This window comes from Enhydra lutris, unplaced genomic scaffold (genome assembly GCF_002288905.1).
Source record: "Enhydra lutris kenyoni isolate GAN:26980312 unplaced genomic scaffold, ASM228890v2 scaffoldscaffold2, whole genome shotgun sequence".
In the NCBI taxonomy this organism is placed as follows: domain Eukaryota; kingdom Metazoa; phylum Chordata; class Mammalia; order Carnivora; family Mustelidae; genus Enhydra; species Enhydra lutris.
The window spans coordinates 62,648,996-62,666,269 of record NW_019154086.1 but is presented as its reverse complement, the minus strand read 5'-3'; positions in this window follow the sequence as shown (position 1 = coordinate 62,666,269).

Here is a 17,274-nt window from a genome sequence, read left to right as displayed (position 1 = left end):
TTTTTATTTTGATGTAGTTCCAATAGTTTATTTTTGCTTTGGCTTCCCTTGACTCAGGAAACATCTAGAAAAAAGGTTGCTATAGCTAATGCCAGAAAAATTACTACTTGTTTTCTCTTCCAGGATTTTTGTGGTTTCAGGTTACATATTTAGTCCCTTAATCCATTTTGAGTTTATTTTTGTGTATGTGAAATGAAGTAGTCCAGTTTCATCTTGCATGTAGCTGTCTAGTTTTGCCAACACCATTGTTGAAGAGATAGTCTTTTCTCCTTTGCATATACTTGCCTACTTTGTCAAAGATTAATTAACCATACAATTGTTGGTTTATTGGAGGTACTTTATTCTGTTTCATTGATCTCTGTGTCTATTTTTGTGCCAGTACCATACTGTTTTGATTGCTATTGACACTTCCAGTTTTGTTTTTAAGATTACTTTCGTTATTCAGGATCTTTTGTGATTCCATACAAATTTAGGATTATTTGTTCTAGTTCTATGAAAAATGTTATTGGTATTTTGATAGGGATTACATTAAGTCTTTACATTGCTTTTGGTAGTATGGACATTTTTAACAATACTTGTTCTCCCAATCTATGAACATGGAATATCTTTCCATTTGTTTGTATTGTCTTCCATTTCTTTCATTGAAGTTTTCAATTTTTCAGAATACAGGTCTTTCACCTACTTGGTTAAATTTATTCTTAGGTATTTTATTATCTTTTGTGAATTTGTATATGAGATTGTTTTCTTAATTTCTCTTTTTGGTGCTTCATTATTAGTGTATTTTCTGTATATTGAGTTTGTCTCCAATGACTACTGAATTCATTTATCAGTTCTAGTAGTTTTTCAGTGGAGTCTTTAAGGCTTACTGTATATAGTATGATGTCATCTGCAAATAGTGAAAGTTTTACTTCTTCCTTACTAATTTGGTTGCCTTTTATTATTTTTTTTTTCTTGTCTGACTGCTGTGGCTAGGACTTCCAATGCTATGCTGAATAAAAGTGGTGAGAGTGGACATTTTTTGTCTTGTTCCTTATGTTAGGGGAAAAGTTCTCAGTTTTTCACCATTGACTGATGTTAACTGTGGAGTTTTCATATATGGTCTTTATTGTGTTGAGGTATATTCCCTTTAAATCTACTTTGTTGAGGTTTTTTTTTTTTTTATAATGAATGGATATTGTAATTTGTCAACTGTTTTTTCTGCATTGATTGAAATGATCATATAGTTTTTATTCCTTTTCTCATTGATGTGTTGTATTACATTGATTGGTTTGAGAATATTGAACCATACTTGCATCTTGGGAATAAATCTCATTTGATCATGGTGAATGATTGTCTTTTACTGTATTGTTGGATTCAGTTTCCTAATATTTTGTTGAGGATTTTTGCATGTGTTTGTCAGAAATATTGACCTGTAGTTCTCTTTACTCATGGGATCTTTATCTGGTTTTGATATCAGTTTAATGCCAGCCTCATAGAATGTTTTGAAGCATTCTTTCATCTTCTGTTCTCTGGAATAGTTTGAGAAGAATAGGTATTCAATCTTCTTTAAATGTTTGGTAGAATTCACCTGAGAAGTTGTCTGGCCATGGACTTTTGTTTGTTGGGAGGTCTGTTTGTTGTTGTTTTGTTTTTTGTTGTTTTTTTGTTTTTTAAGTATTGATTTAATTTCATTGCTGGTAATTGGTCTGTTCAAATTTTAATTTCTTCCTGATCAGTTTTGGGACTACTAATATGTTTCTAAGGATTTATCTATTTTTCAAGATGGTCCAGTTTTTTAATATATAATTTATTTATACAATAAATATTTATACAATAAATAATTATACAATAATAAATATTTATGCAATAAATAAATTTATTGTGTTTCTGAGTGGTGTCAGTTATTTCTCATCTTTCATTTCTGATTTTGTTTGAGTTCTTTCTCTACCTCTTTTTCTCTCTCTCTCATTTATTTATTATTTATTTATTTTGATGAATCTGGTTAATAGTTTATCGATTGTGTTCATGTTTTTAAAGAACCAAATCTTAGTTTCATTGGTTTGTTCTATTGTTTTTGTTTGTTTGGGGTTTTTTTGTTGTTGTTGTTGTTATTTTTGTTTTTATTTTATTTATTTCTGCCCTAATCTTTGTTACTTCTTTTCTTCTACTGGTTTTGCATTTTGTTTATTCTTTGTCCTAGCTCCTTTGGTTGTAAGATTGGTTTGTTTATTTGAGATTTCTTGCTTCTTGAGTTAGGCCTATGTTGCTATAAACTTTCCTTTTAGAACTATTTTTTTCTGAATTCAAAAGATTTTGGACCATTGTGTTTTCTTTTTTATTTGTATCCATGTATTCTTTTTTATTTCTCCTTTGATTTATTTGTTGATCCATTCATTGTTTAATAGTAGGTCATTTAATTTCCATGTATTTGGAGAACATGGAAAATTTTAAAAATTACAAAAAGTTTTAGTGGACAATGAAGCAGTATCAGTCTAGCACACTTGCATATGAAGTTGCAAGGACAGAAGCATGAGAACTGGACATTAAGAAAGACCAAATGAATAAAATGAACTATAAAAGACCAAATATTTTAAAACTTGTTTATTTCAATTTCCAAAGTGTAAATATATATATATATATATATATATATATATATATATATATATATATATACATATATATATATATAAAACTGAGAGAATCCTTGTGACCAAATCTGTTTCTATAATCAATGCTTAAGGAAGTTCTTCAGTCTGAAGGAATTAATAACAAATGGAAAGTAGTATCTAAAGAAAGAAATGTATTCATTTCTTCCATTTCAAAAGAAATACTAAATATGTAGGTGAATACAGAAAATATTTCTTTTAAATTATGGATGATAATATAAGACAAAAGCTCCAGAAGTATATCATGATATTTATTGTTAATAGCACAAAGGTCAGGTAAATTAAATGAAAATATAAAGTTGAATTTTTTTTAATATTTTATGTAAAATGGAAAACATGAACTCTAAAATAATGCAAAACGTATAGCTAAATACCTAAATAGAATCATTAATATAAAACAAAGAAAGTAAAAAATCCTAAAGAATACAGGAAAGGAGGAACAAATTTAAAAATCAATTAATTAAAAAATGGATAAAAATAGGATATTTCTAATCAAATGGTAGAGTTAAAAACAATCATCCTGAAATTGCATTAAATGTAATGGATAAACACTCAAATTTAAAGGAAAAGTTTGTCAAACTGATTTTTTAAGAAAGGCCAAACTGTACAAGATCTATCTGAGATATATTTTTTTTTAAAAAGATGGTATAGGTTAAAAGTAAAAGAATGGCAAAATAGATATCATAAAAGCAGTAAGTGTATGAAAGTTTCAGTAACTATACTAATACCCAGCAAAACAGATTTTATTTCAAAAATTCTTGCTGCTGCCAATGGGGTACATTTTTAATGATTAAATTCTCAATTCATCAAAACTATAAATGTGTATGTAACCCCTAATAGAGCTTCCAAATGTATGGTGCATAGCGGCACCAGAGTGGTGCAGTAGGTTGACCCTCTCTGTTTTGGCTCAGGTTGAGGTTTAGGATTGTGGGATCAATCCCCTCCTAGGGCTCCATGCTCACCACAGAATCTCCTTAAGACTCTCCTTCTGCTCCTCCCCCCCGCCAACTTGAGTGTGTGCACTCTTTCTAAAATGAATAAATCTTTTAAAAAAGTTTGATGCATAAATTGACAGAATTAAAGGGAGAAAAAGACAAATCATAACTGCATAATTAAATATCATTTCTCTTCAAAATTGTTAGAGAAACTAAAGAAAAAGATAAAAGTATGAAAGAATCAAGAATGTTAATATTCTTGGCCAACTTGATATTTATAATTTTTAAGTCTCTCAAAATACCCATCTTTGAAGTAGAGATGTAGTATATACCAAGCAAGATCTTATCTTTAATCATATAACAAATCTCAACAAATTCCCAAAGATTCATATTTTCAGAGAATGTTTTCTGCATTACAAGAATAATAAGTTAGAAATACATAACAAATAGCTAGAAAAGCTCTAAATATTTGGAAATTAATTATTCCTGGGTGGAAATAATTCCCAAAGAAAGTAAGAACATATTTGGAACGAAATGATAATAAAAATATACCATATAATAATTTGTGAGATGCAATCAAAGCAGGACTGAGGGAAAAAAATATATAACTAAAAATCTTATTATAAGAAATAAACTTTTACAAATTAATCTGACTATTACCATAAGAATCAATGAAAAATATAAAAATAACCTGTAAAAATCAAAAACACATAATAAAAGCAGAAGTCAATGAAAGAGAAAATGATCCAAGTCCTATGTTGTAGTTATCAAAGTTTTATAAACTGAAGAAGCTACTTAGATTGATCAATAAAAAAGAGAAAGAACACACATTAATACTATTAGGAATAACATGTTGAAAAAATACCAAGAAAATGTCAAATGATTTTACGATGAAATTCCATAAATTAGATTAAATAAATAATTTCTTTGAAAAACACAGCTTACTAAAAGTTAGACAGAAAATAATAGTACATTTTAATAGCCCTTCCTCTTTAAATAATTAAATTAATAATTTAAAGTTTATCATAAAGAAAATTCAAGAACCAGATGATTTTGCTGGGTAATTGTGAATTATACCATATATTTACATAGGAAATATTAAAAATCTTACACAAAACTTATGAAGAAGGAGCATGTCACAACTTCTTTTACAACAGCAGCATATTTCTGACACCAGCAACTGACAAGGATATTATAAGAAAGTCCTAATAAGGGATGCCTGGGTGCCTCAGTCAGTTAAGCGTCTGCCTTTCAGCTCACGTCAAGATCTCCAGGTCCTGGAATCAAGCCCTGAACTGGGCTTCCTGCTCAGCAGAGAGTCTTCTCTCTCTCTCTTTCCCCACTGCTCGTTCTCTCTCTCTCTCTCAAATAAACAAATAAAATCTTAAAAAAAAAAGGTCCTAGTATTCCCTCATAATTAGACACAAATATATTTTAGAACATATTAATCAATCATAGAACTATATTTTAATAGGACAATACATCATAACAACTAAGGCTTATCACAGAAGTTCAATATTAGTTTAACATTAAATAAAATTGATATAATTTACCATATTAACAGTATAGAGCAGAACAATAGTTGGATCATCCTGATAGATAAATAAAAAGTAATTACAAGAGGACATTCAAAATTGCCCCCAGTTAGGAAAAGGGTTTTGAATATTTGTACCTTCACACAAACAGTCATTAAATGTAGTCTGCTTCAGGGAAAGGATATGATTTTAAATAAAGTTCCTGACAGAGCTTATAACCGACACTTTCCGCAGATGAGGGAATTAAAGCCTGAGGGAGCATCTGGGTGTCTCAGCAGAGTACCCATTATCATCTTCTACTTGCACGGGAGAGATTCACTTGCTTAACATTAAGTTTAGGAGCAGCTGGTCTTGAGGCCACAACTAATTTTTATTCTCTCCTTCCTCTGTTGCCCATTGAAGAGTCCCTTCACCCTCAGCTAGTGCATTTGTTGGGACCAGAGGTTTCCCTGGTAGAGTTACTCAGAGACTTCTCCTTAAGAGGTCCAAATCCCTGAACACTGTACTTTGATTAGAAAGTGGCTGTTGCACTTAATCATTTACCATCAAATCTGGGAAAGTAACATAATAATGATATTTTAATGATATTTTCAATTAAAATTCCTGGATGGCAAATACATTCCTTTCTCACCCTCATTGTATAATAGCAGATCTACTTCCTTTACAGGAACAGGATAATTTATATTTGCCAGAATGGTCATTCCTCTACTGCTCAACCCTTGGCAGACACAGTCCAGTGTGTCTAGGCAGAAGGCTTTGTTTAAAAGTTCAGGAGAATTCTTGTTTGTCTTGATGGAAGCACACTCCATCTATGAATTAGGACCTACAAACCCAGAGCTCTGATGTGTAAGGATAGAAAGCAAAGAAAAACCTCGAGTAGGTCTTTGGGAGCCATGCGAAACAGATAAGCTTTTCTTTCCAGCCTTTAGTTTCTGGATCCAAGTATTTTACTTAATGGAACAAGATAGGATAGATGTTGACTTAGAGCTGTACAATAAATGCTGTAGGACCTTGCAAAGTACCATTTCTTAGCTAGCATCTCAGCTGCATCTTCATGTTTCTTCCATTGCTCTATTAGGAATGCAGCTTTTGTCTTGTGCTGTACGTAGTAAGATCCTACTCATGTGTCCATGGCCACACCTCCTTTTTTACTAGTTGGTCCAATGCAATATGTGGCAATTCATGTGCATAGATTGAAAGCTATATTTCTGAAAAAGGCTGAGTAGACTAGAGGGGCAGGGTCTATTCTATATCCATTTGTTCATTGGAATGTTATTTCATTGCCTGAAAGGTAATTCAAAATTAAATTTTAAAACTAAAAAGGACAAATTTTGAGTTCATTAGATATCCCAATCCAAACCTATTTGTCTACTAGTTTTCTAATTGTCAGCTAATGTCATTACTATCCAGTATGATGACCATACCAGAAATTTTAGAGTTACAGTTGGTAACTCCCTTGGTCCTCATTCTGTATCCAACCCATACTCAAAGACCATCACCTGTATCTACTGCCCTTACCTTATTTTTAGGCACTGTATTTCTATTTTAGACAGTGGCAATACTCTCCTTGCTGGTCTCTTAATTTCATCTTTGCCTCCTCATCCTTTTTCTCCACTTAGCAGTGAGAGTAAACTTTCTATATCATAAATCAGATCATATCACTCCCACCCTTAAAATAAGGTAATGGCTTTTCATAACTATGCATAAATTATCAGGTCCTTGTTATGGAGCTCTACACTCAACTTGACGTGTTATCTCCCTGATCTGGTCTTTCTCATGCTAGTGTTCTGTTTCCAATCTACCTCTCTTTTTCATTGCCTCAAAAGCATCAAGTTCTTTCACATATCAGAGCCTTTGGTCATAATTTTCCCCTTTTCTGTTTCAGTCTCTCTATAATTCTCTGTGTGTCTGATTCCCTCTCCTTCTTTAAACCTTAGCTTGTTAAGCTTAGAGAGCTCTTCCATGCTTACTCTTGCTGTACAATGCCCCCACCTCTGAATCTGTTATCTTGTGTGATGCACTGTGATAATTCATATAGTTTACCATTCTTTACTTTTTAGTTCCTGATTGTCTCTCTACTCTGGTAGACTTTGAGCTTTGTGCAAGCTTTGACTGTATCTGCTTCGTTGTTTGTGTTTGTGTTTGTGTTTGTGTGTATGTGTGTGTTTGTGTATATCAGGATTTCTCTAGAACACAGTAGACTTTTATTATATATTTTACAAATATATCTTAAACATCACTTTAATAAACATTAATTAACTATTAAAATAAATCTTAGAAAATTTTTGTCCTCATAGAAATTTCTACATTAAACATACCATATATGCAGAAGACAAGCACATATGCTTTTTCTAATTCATTTTTAAACATATGAACAGTACCTGTGAAAGTTTCTCTACTCTTTTTGTGAGTTTAGGGCCAGAGTATAGCCATCAGAAGTAACATAAAAATTTAACAAAATCAACATTTCAGATATGACACACTTAGTGTTCTAACAATTGAAACCTTAATATCCTTATTTGACAGCACATCACAGAAAGACTTCAAGAAGATTTATGTAATTTAGGATTCTCAAAAGAGAGTATCATTTATGCTAACCTCAATTAGAAGAGGAGCAAATGAAATTACTTACATGGCACTTTAAGCTTTTCTTTATAGTTTTCTGAAATGTAAATATTTTACAGTGAAATACATAATATTTTGAAACTAGCCATGCGGTTATTAATTAATGTTCTACCATATTTTTTATACTTTTTATTGACTGAGGCCATGTATTTTCTTGAATGCCTTTGGTGTATCTTCCTTTTCTGCCATTTTCTTTATACTCAAGGACATTCATATGTATCTACATTTAAGCCAAACTCAAAAATATCCATGTATTATTTTGTACTTTCAACATTGACTCTGTTCTATTTATTCATTTCATGTGGATGACAGTGTCTTCTCCAGGATCATTTATAATATTTAAGAGGTCCACTCATGCCCTTCTCTGCAGGTCTGCATTATCTACTTTTTATTACTTGTCATTCATTGATTTGGGCTATTTGAAAATTTCACAATTACTATATTTGGTTCTTCAAGTAATTATTTTTGTGGAGTACCTACTATATTCCAATCACTGTTCTAGACTTTGAGGTTACTTTAGCTAAAGAGAATAGATATAAATCCCACATTTAAGAAGTATTTTAATAGGGACACACAGACATTAAAACATAACAAATGAAACAAGAACTGCTAATTAAACAAACAAACAAACAAACAAAAGAATGGGTAAAATGAATTGTAGAGGCACTTGACTGACTCGGTGGATTATGCAACTTTTGATCTTGGGGTTCTGAGTTCAAGCCCCATGTGGGATATAGAGATTACTTAAATAAATAAAAACCTTAAAAAATTGCTAGTGTTATGATAGTTGGGAAGGGGAATGTTATTATTTTACTGGTCTTTATTTAGCTATTTTATATGAGGGAAAGTTTCCTGAAAAAGCGATCATTGAACAGACTTGAACTTAGTGAATGCAAAGAGCTGTATGGATTCATACAGAAAGTGTATTACAATGGGATGGAATTGTTAGTGGATAGATTCCAGAGAGCATCACTGCATTGTTAGAAATAACATGAGACACCAATATTGAAAGGTTAAGGCAAAACAGGTCAGAAAGGAGATGGTTAGCAATACAGCTAGAAGTGGGATTCAGGCAGAACTCTTAATGTCTTAAAGCTATAGTAAGGACTTCTGTTTCTATTATAAGTCAAACTGGAAACCCTTAGAGGGCCCTGATGGAATAGTGAATGTGGTCTGACATTTGAATGCACACTTAGCTGCTGGATAAGGGACTATTTCAAAATTTTGGTTAAGGGAATATGATAGCTTTGACCAGGACAAAAGTGGTGGAAAGTAGGTTCTGCATATGTTTTGAGGCCAGAACCTAAGGCTTTCCTTTGGGAGATGCTATCAGTATGTGAACATACTGAACATATATATATATATTTCTAAAATATATATTCTATTCCATACCCATACCATAAGATAACTATCTTAGTAGCATTAAGCACTTAATAGAAAAACTAAAGATAAAATATACATATTAGAGGAGGAGTCAAGATGGAGGAGGAGTAGCAGGCTGAGATGACATCAGATAGCAGGAGATCAGCTAGATAGTTTATCAAACCATTCCAAATACCCACAAATCCAACAGGAGATCAAAGAGAAGAAGAGCAGCAATTCTAGGAACAGAAAATTGACCACTTTCTGAAAGGTAGGACCAGCAGAAAAATGAATCCAAAGCGACAGGAAGATAGACTGTGGGGGGAGGGGCCAGCTCCCAGCAAGTGGCAGAGCAACAGAGCACAAAATCAGAACTTTTAAAAGTCTGCTCCACTGAGGGACATCGCTCCAGAGGCTAAGCCGGGGTGAAGCTCACATGGGGACACCGTGGTCTCAGGTCCCGTGGGGTCACAGAAGGATCGGGGGTGTCTGAGTGCAGCAGAGCTCACAGGTATAGAGCGGGGAAGCCGGCTACAGAGATGGAGGTGAGGAGTGAGCTTTCAATTCGGGGTTATCTTGAACTGTGATCCGTGGCAGAGTCAGGCCGCTGCTCTTTGAGCAAGAACCCCATAAGTTCCATAGACACCCCCCTGGAAAAGTGCAGGGATCTGCGGGGTTTGGAGATTCTAGGCAGAGCTGTGTGCCAGAGACAGAGATGCTTGGTCAGAGACTGGGTGAGCTCAGTGCGCAGCCAGAAGCCAGGGAGATGGAGGTGACTGAGTGCTTTCCTCTGAAGATGCACTGAGGAGTGGGGCCCCAAGCTCTCAGATCCCCGGGGCCAGAGATTGGGAGGCAACATTTTCATTCCCATCCTCCAGAACTTTAAGGAAGCATTCCAGAAGCAAAATTTCCCAAAAGCAAACTTGAGCAGATTACTTAGCCCGGCCCCTGGTAAGGGTGGTGCAATTCCACCTTGGGCAAAGACATTTGAGAAGCACTACAACAGGCCCCTCCCCCAGAAGATCAGCAAGAAATCCAGCCAAGACCAAGTTCACTTACCAAGGAGAATGGCAGAATTCCAGAGGAGGAGAAAACAAAGCATAGAATTCAAAGCTTTCTCCCCATGATTCTTTAGTCTTGCAAAGTTAATTAATTATTTTTTAATTTTATTTTTTTCTTGTGCTAAACTTTTTTTCACTTTTCCTCGTTCTTCTTTTAACATTTCATAACTAGTTTATCTTAACAATACCTTTCATAAAAAAAATCTTTCTGAAATTTCATTACTATAGTCCTATCTTATCCTTTATTGTATCTAACTTTATTTTTTGTATATGCATAGGGTTTTTTCTTCTAAAAAAATTTGGGATACAACTTTTAATAGATCAAAATATACCCTAAATCTAGCACAGGGCTTTGTTCTAGTCTCCAGCCTGAGCAAATTCTATCCACTTTCTTTTTCTTTATTCCCCCAACCAACTTAACTTATCAACTCCTTTTTTAGAATTTTTTTTTAAATTTTCATCTTTATAGTCATATTCTATCCCTTCATCATGTTTGCACTTATGTATGTTTTTTATTCTTTAAAATTTTGGGAGGTAATTTCTTCTAAGAGACCAAAATACTCCCAAAATTAAGTGGGTGACCCTGTTCTATTTACCAGTCTAATATACATATTTTCTTTTTTTAATTTTTTTCTTTTTTTTTTCTGAAAGTCTTTTTACCCCCATTCTTCCCCCCATAATTTGGGGTCTCTTCTGATTTGGTTAAAGCACGTTTTCCTGGGATCTTTCCCATCCTTTTAGTATTTTATTCTCTCCTTCATATATTCTTTTTTATTATTAATATTTTTAATATTTTACTCCTTCATATATTCTTATCTGGATAAAATGACAAGGCAGAAAAATCACCACAAAAAAAAAAAAAAAAGAACAAGAGGCAATACAGAATGCTAGGAACCTAATCAATACAGACTTTGGTAATATGTCGGATTTAGAGTTCAGAATGACAAATTCTCAAGGTGCTAGCTGGACTCAGAAAAGGCATGGAAGATATTAGAGAAACCCTGTCTGGAGAAATAAAAGCCCTTTCTGGAGAAATAAAAGAACTAAAATATAACCAAGCTGAAATTTAAAAAAAAGCTATAAATGAAGTGCAATAAAAAAATGGACGCTCTTACTGCTAGGATAAATGAGGCAGAAGAGAGAGTTAGTGATATAGAAAACCAAATGACAGAGAATAAAGAAGCTGAGCAAAAGAGAGACAAACAACTACTGGACCATAAGAGGAGAATTTGAGAGATAAGTGATACCAGAAGATGAAACAATATTAGAATAATTGGGATTCCAGAAGAAGAAGAGAGAGAGGAGCAAAAGGTATATTGGAATGAATTATTGTAGAGAATTTTCCTAATATGGCAAAGGGAACAAGCATCAAAATCTAAGAGGCACGGAGAAACTCGCTCAAAATCAGTAAGAATAGGTCCACACCCTGTCACCTAATAGTAAAATTTACAAGTCTTAGCGACAAAGAGAAAATCCTGAAAGCAACCCAGGAAAAGAAGTCTGTAACATACAATGGTAAAAATATTAGATTGGCAACAGACTTATCCACAGAAACCTGGCAGGCCAGAAAGAACTGCCATGATATATTCAGAGCACTAAATGAGAAAAACATGCAGCCAAGAATACTATATCCAGCTAGGCTATCATTAAAAATAGAAGGAGAGATAAAAATCTTCCAGGACAAACAAAAATTAAAAGAATTTGTTAACACCAAACCAGCTCTACAGGAAATATTTAAAGGGGTCCTCTAGCAAAGAGAGAGTCTAAAATTAGTAGACCAGAAAGGAACAGAGACAATATACAGAACAGTTACCTTACAGGCAATACAATGGCACTAAATTCATATCTTTCAATTGTTACCCTGAATGTAAATGGGCTAAATGCCCCAACCAAAAGACATAGGGTATCAGAATGGATAAAGAAAACAAAACCCATCAATATGCTGTCTATAAGAAACTCATTTTAGACCCGAAGACACCTCCAATTTAAAGTGAGAGGGTGGAAAACAATTTACCATGCGAATGGACATCAAAAGAAAGCTGGGGTGGCAATCCTTATATCAGATCAATTAGATTTTAAGCCAAAGACCATAATAAGAGATGAGGGAGGACACTATATCATACTCAAAGGATCTGTCCAACAAGATGATCTAACTTTTAAATATCTATGCCCCTAACATGGAGCAGCCAACTACATAAACCAATTAATAACAAAATCAAAGAAACACATCAACAATAATACAATAGTAGTAGGGGACATTAACACCTCCCTCACTGAATTGGACAGATCATCCAAGCAAAAGATCAACAAAGAAATAAAGGCCTTAAATGACACATTGGACCAGCGGGGCATCACACATATATTCAGAACATTCCATCCCAAAGGAACAGAATACACATTCTTCTCTAGTTCATATGGAACATTCTCCAGAATAGATCACATCCTGGATCACAAATCAGGTCTTAACCAATACCAAAAGATTGGGATCATTCCCTGCATATTTTCAGACCACAATGCTCTGAAGCTAGAACTCAATCAGAAGAGGAAATTTGGAAAGAACCCAAATACATGGAGACTAAACAGCATCCTTCTAAAGAATGAATGGGTCAACCAGGAAATTAAAGAAGAATTGAAAAAATTCATGGAAACAAATGATAATGAAAACACAACTGTTCAAAATCTGTGGGACACAGCAAAGGCAGTCCTGAGAGGATATAGCAATACAAACTTTTCTCAAGAAACAAGAAAGGTCTCAAATACACAACCTAACCCTACACCTAAAGGAGCTGGCAAAAGAACAACAAAGAAAGCCTAAACCCAGCAGGAGAAGAAAAATCATAAAGATCAGAGCAGAAATCAATGAAATAGAAACCAAAAAAACAATAGAAAAAAACTAGGAGGTAGTTCTTTGAAAGAATTAATAAGATTGAAAAAGCCCTGGCCAGACTTATCAAAAAGACAAGAGAAAGGACCCAAATAAAGAAAATCATGAATGAAAGAGGAGAGATCACCACCAACACCGAGGAAATACAAACAATTATAAGAACATATTATGAGCAACTACATGCCTGCAAATTTGACAATCTGGAAGAAACGGGTGCATTCCTAGAGACATATAAAATACCACAACTGAACCAGGAAGAAAAGAAAACCTGAACAGACCCATAACACATAAGGAGATTGAAACAGTCATCAAAAATCTCCCAACAAACAAGAGCCCAGGGCCAGATGGCTTCCCAGGGGAGTTCTACCAAACGTTTAAAGAAGAATTAATTCTTATTCTCCTGAAACTGTTCCAAAAAATAGAAATGGAAGGAAAATTTCCAAACTCATTTTGAGGCCAGCATTATCTTGATCCCAAAACCAGACAAAGATCCCATCAAAAAAGAGAATTACAGACCAATATCCTTAATGAACACAAATGAGAAAATTCTCACCAAAATACTCACCAAAAGGATCCAACAGTACATTAAAAAGATTATTCACAACGACCAAGTGGGATTTATTCCAGGGCTGCAAGGTTGGTTCAACATCCACAAATCAATCAATGTGATACAACACATTAATTAAGGAAAGAACAAGAACCATATGATACTCTCCATAGATGCTGAAAAAGCATTTGACAAAGTACAGCATCCTTTCTTCATCAAAACTCTTCAAAGTATAGGGATAGAGGGTACATACCTCAATATCATCAAAGCCATCTATGAAAAACCCACCGCGAATATTATTCTCAGTGGGAAAAAACTGAGAGCTTTTCCACCAAAGTGAGGAACACGGCAGGGATGTCCATTATCACCACTGCTATTCAACATAGTACTAGAAGTCCTAGTCTCAACAATCAGACAACAAAAAGAAATTAAAGGCATCCAAATTGGCAAAGAAGAAGTCAAGCTCTCACTCTTTGAATATGACATGGTACTATATGTGGAAAACCCAAAAGACTCCACTCCAAATCTGCTAGAACTTGTACAGGAATTCAGTAAAGTGTCAGGATATAAAGTCAATGCACAGAAATCAGTTGCATTTCTTCACACCAACAGCAGGACAGAAGAAAGAAATTAAGGAGTCAATCCCACTTACAATTGCACCCAAAACCATAAGATAACTTGGAATAAACCTAACCAAAAAGGCAAAGAATCTATACTCAGAAAACTATAAAGTACTCATGAAAGAAATTGAGGAAGACACAAAGAAATGGAAAAATGTTCCATGCTCCTGGATTGGAAGAACAAATATTGCAAAAATGTTTATGCTACCTAAAGCAATCTACACATTTAATGCAACCCTTATCAAAATCCCACCCATTTTTTTTTCAAAGAAATGGAACAAATAATCCTAAAATTTTTATGAAACCAGAAAACACCTCAAATAGCCAGAGGAATGTTGATAAAGAAAGCCAAAGTTGGTGGCATCACAATTCCAGACTTCAAGTTCTATTACAAAGCTGTCATCATCAAGACAGTATGGTCCTGGCACAAAAACAGACACATAAATCAGTGGAACAGAATAGAGAGCCCAGAAATAGACCCTCAACTCTATGGTCAACTAATCTTTGACAAAGCAGGAAAGAATGCCCAATAGAAAAAAGACAGTCTTTTCAACAAATGGTGTTGGGAAAATTAGACAGTCACATGCATAAATATGAAACTGGACCACTTCCTTACACCACACACGAAAATAGACTCAAAATGGATGAAGGACCTCAATGTGAGAAAGGAATCCATCAAAATCCTTGAGGAGAACACAGGCAACAACCTCTTTGACCTCAGCCACAGCAACCTCTTCCTAGGAACATCACCAAAGGCAAGGGAAGCAAGGGCAAAAATGAACTATTGGGACTTTATCAAGATCAAAAGCTTCTGCACAGCAAAGGAAACAGTCAACAAAACCCAAAGACAGCTAACAGAATGGGAGAAGATGTTTGCAAATGACATATTAGATAAAGGACTAGTATCCAAAATCTATAAAGAACTTACCAAACTCAACCCCCAAAGAACAAATAATTCAATCAAGAAATGGGCAGAGGACATGAACAGATATTTATGCAAAGAAGACATCCAGATGGCCAACAGATGCATGAAAAAGTGGTCCACATCACTCGGCATCAGGGAAATACAAATCAAAATCACAATGAGATACCCCCTCACACCAGTCAAAATGGCTAAAATGAACAAGTCAGGAAATGACAAATGCTGGCAAGGATGCCAAGAAAGGGGAACCCTCCTACACTGTTGATGGGAATGCAAGCTGTTGCAACCACTCTGGGAAACAGCACGGAGGTTCCTCAAAAAGTTGAAAATAGAGATACCCTATGACCCAGCAATCACTACTGGTTATTTACCCTAAAGATACAAATGTAGTGATCGGAAGGGGCACGTACACCAGACTGGTTATAGCAGCAATGTCCACAATTGCCAGACTATGGAAAGAACCTAGATGTCCATCAACAGATGAGTGGATAAAGAAGAAGTGGTGTATATATACAATGGAATACTATGCAGCCATCAAAAGAAATGAAATCTTGTCATTTGTGATGATGTGGACAGAACTAGAGGGTATTAGTTTAGCAAAATAATCAATCAGAAAAAGACAATTATCATATGATCTCCCTGATATGAGGAAGTTGAGAGGAAATTTGGGAGTTGGGGGTAAGAAAAGAATAAATGAAACAAGATTGGCTGAGGAGGGAGACAAACCGTAAGAGACTCTTAATCCCACAAAACAAACAGGTTTGCTGGGGGGAAGGGTGTAGGGAGAGGGCGTTGGGGTTATGGACATTAGGGAAGGTATGTGCTATGGTGAGTGCTGTGAAGTGTGTAAACCTGGCAATTCACAGACCTATACCCCTGGGGCTAATAATACATTATATGTTAATAAAAAAATTAAAAATATATAATAAAAAATACACGTATTAATCATTATGTCACAAATAAAGAAAATCTTTATTTCTTCTTCTCCGATAAAGAATCTTCTCCGATTCTACTGTCAAAGTCAATATATTAATAGGCTATATACACACATTTAATAGGCTGCATACACACACATACATATGCATTGTCTTTCTTGCAAGAGTGACCAAAAATTGTTAGTTGGGTTAAATTTTATAAATGATTTGTGTATCTATAGATAAAAAAATCACACGTATCTTACAGATATACATGGATCTATAAATAAGTAACTAAAGAAATATATAGCACCCAGGTTTGTTTCAGCAGAAGGGAAAATAAAGGTACATTAAGTTTTTGCCATGGGGTATGCAGTGTTAATAAGCATTTGCTCCTTATGGTAATAACAGTTGTGTTCATTCAAGATTTTCAAAAAATGGTATTTGTTGAAGATAAGTTGTTTGACTGTTCATCACCCCTATCTCTTAAAAAGATAATGTTTTCTTTCCAGTTAAATTATCTCATTTGATATTCCTATCAGTAAAGCAGAGCAGTAGCTGCTATTATTTCCCAAGTGGGAAAAATCAACATCCTTTAAAATATTATTTCAATGTGTTTTTAGTATTGAAATAAAATAATAAAATTACATATCTCCAGAGGATGGGTGAAAATGACCTCAATATATGTAAATAACTAACTTGATTACAGAAATTGCCTTTAGTGCACAGAAACACACAAATGCATACACATAAATACATATCTTCCATTTAGCATTTCGGTTCCAGTGTGTTGTTTAGATAGCTCAGACATTTATTTCCTTTACTTTCATTTCCTCTTTCCGTTAATGTCTCTCTTTGTGTCTGTCTGTCTCTCCTACTTGTTTGACTTTTATTTGTATTATCCACTCTTCTCAAAATTTGAAGTGAATCAGGAATAAAAATTTAAAGTGAGTGAGAAAATGAAAAATACAGCTAAAATCATGTCATTTTCATTAAGATCATTGGAATAGATTAATTTTGATTGATTTTTGATTATAGTAATTCTTTTAATAATTGAATCCAATTATCTATTATGCAATCTCTACATAATTCTGAATTTAGTCTTTACAATGTAAAAATACAAAAAAACAACCATACTTGATATAATGTTTAAGTGTAAAATCCTAGATGGTTAGCAAAATAATATAGGAATTAAAAAAATTAAATAGTGTTTATCATGCAAAA